Source organism: Apis dorsata, unplaced genomic scaffold (genome assembly GCF_000469605.1).
Source record: "Apis dorsata unplaced genomic scaffold, Apis dorsata 1.3 scaffold_352, whole genome shotgun sequence".
NCBI classification, from domain to species: domain Eukaryota; kingdom Metazoa; phylum Arthropoda; class Insecta; order Hymenoptera; family Apidae; genus Apis; species Apis dorsata.
The window spans coordinates 116,286-118,309 of record NW_006263618.1 but is presented as its reverse complement, the minus strand read 5'-3'; the positions used below and the strand labels follow the sequence as shown (position 1 = coordinate 118,309).

Sequence of the window (2,024 nt, the reverse complement as noted above, 5' to 3'; positions counted from 1 at the left end):
GGGGTTGGAATGTAGGTCGCGGGGCCCGGGACGAGGCTAGTTCGTTGCCCTCGGTCGGCGGCCTTCCACTCGGCGCTCCGGCAATTTTTCTCCCTCTCTGTCTCTCATTTTCGTTGTCTCTCTCCCACTCGTGCCTCGATCTTCCCTCTCTTCTTTTTACTCGTGGTTCTAGCCTAGATAGTGAGCCTCTCTAGTGGGGCTCCCACCCTACAGTGTTCAGTGCCCTCCCTCCAATACACACATACACGCACCATTCCCTCTCTCTGTCCCGTTCGAGCGCTTCCATGTATCCTCTCCTTCTCGCGGCCGTTTCGTTTCTCTCTGTTTGGCCTGAACTCGTCGTGAACTCGGCACGTTGTATAGAGAGGCATAGCGCGAGTCTCGGTCTCTTTCTCTCACGGCGGTCCATAGAACAGGAAAGTAGGTCGGTGGGGCCTTGGCGCGAGGCTAGTTCGTTCACCCTGCCTGGCCCGTAACTGGGGCAAGATGAAATTAACCGAGCGGCCTGCCACTTCGCCCCACCGCCTCCTCTCGCCTTCTCCTACCTCCGTTCGGCAAGTAGAGTGAACTCCGCGACTCGTGTGGCCAATCGCCGGCGGGCCGGTTCAACAAACTCGAACTGGGTCTCCCTACCGACCCGCTCGCATCTCTCTCGCTCGCACTCTTTCTTTCTCTTTCCTACTCTCGCCCCTTCTCTTTCCCACCAACGTAGTTTAGCTACTCGACCAACCTCCCCACCCACGGCTATCATCGAAGGTCACCAACACACTCGGCCTGCCCGTTCGCCCTCTTGTTCTGGTCGCGTAAAAGAGACCGATGTACTTCTCATATACAGTTACACACCACGATCCGTTCATAAGCGTTCGCCCACCTTTTGTTCTTCTCCTCCTTCCCTCCCTCCTTTTCTATTTTAGATCTTTGTATCTTTTTTTGTTTGTTTTCTTCTTCTTTTTTTATCGTTTTCAATTTAATTTGAACTTTAATAGAATCGAGTTATTCAAGCCTCTATGGCCAATGAGGATGTTATTAAAATTCATCTATGATGTCGTTGTAATTAATGCATAACGTATATAAAAAAGGACGAAGGTCGACGCTTATTTAAGTAATTAATTCATTTTTATCTTACTTCCTTAATAAATTAACTTGTGTTCGAGGATAGTTAGATATTCTCCATAGATATCAAGATTAATAGACAACTGTGTAACTCTTTACTTTATCATTTACGCTCACCGCCCAATATCGGATCGAACGAATTTCCCATCTCCTCGATATCGTCTCACGTTTTCCAACTAACTTGTTCCCCGTGCTCCGTGCAATTTCATCTATATTTCCCCCATTCTTGAACTTAATGTAGTTCACATATACCTTTCTCACGAAGAATTGCGTGAACGCGCGGTTTACGCGGGAGAGAAAGAGAAAAAGAATGGTGACAACCGCGTACGTGAAGCACACGTAAGCACGTTACACGCATAACACACGCACACAAGTACGTTCAACCGGCTGAGAATTCTCCTCGTAGGCCCCGTTACGTAACCTCACGATACTGAATTACGTATGGGCTACCTACTCACCAGCTTGTCTCTCTCTCTCTCTCTCTCTCTCACTCTTCCTCCCTCTGCCCGTCCCTCCGTTCCTCGCCTCTCTTTTCCTCTCCCGATTTCTTTCGCACGGGATCTCGGCTCTGAGTCTTGACTGCACCGCGGAGAAAGTAAAGTAAGTGCATTAGCCGAGCTGCTGGACCGTGATCACTCTCGCCGTGGCGGCCATATTGGAATGCTTTCACCGTTTCTCCGTTCCTCGTTTGTCGTTGCATCCGCCGTTCGGAGCACTGACCTGCCTCAACGAGCGTAACTACGAGGCGGGTCGAGCAACGGCGGCTCCCTTCGTTTCGCCTCCCGATCGACCTGTTCCGCTCCATGCTCCATTCCGAATTTCCGTGAAGGATTCCACGAGCGATAAAAAGTCATCTGCATAGTGTCCGAGCGTGGCGCGACCCGGTTGGCGCTAAGAATGCGGGTCGGTTC

General features: G+C 50.6%; 1 protein-coding gene across 1 annotated transcript in view; it reads left to right on the top strand.

Annotated features, from left to right (window-relative positions):
• Positions 1-2,024, top strand: part of LOC116185969 — a 20,677-nt gene that overhangs the window by 1,425 nt on the left and 17,228 nt on the right. The gene's annotated exons all lie outside the window — the stretch shown is intronic.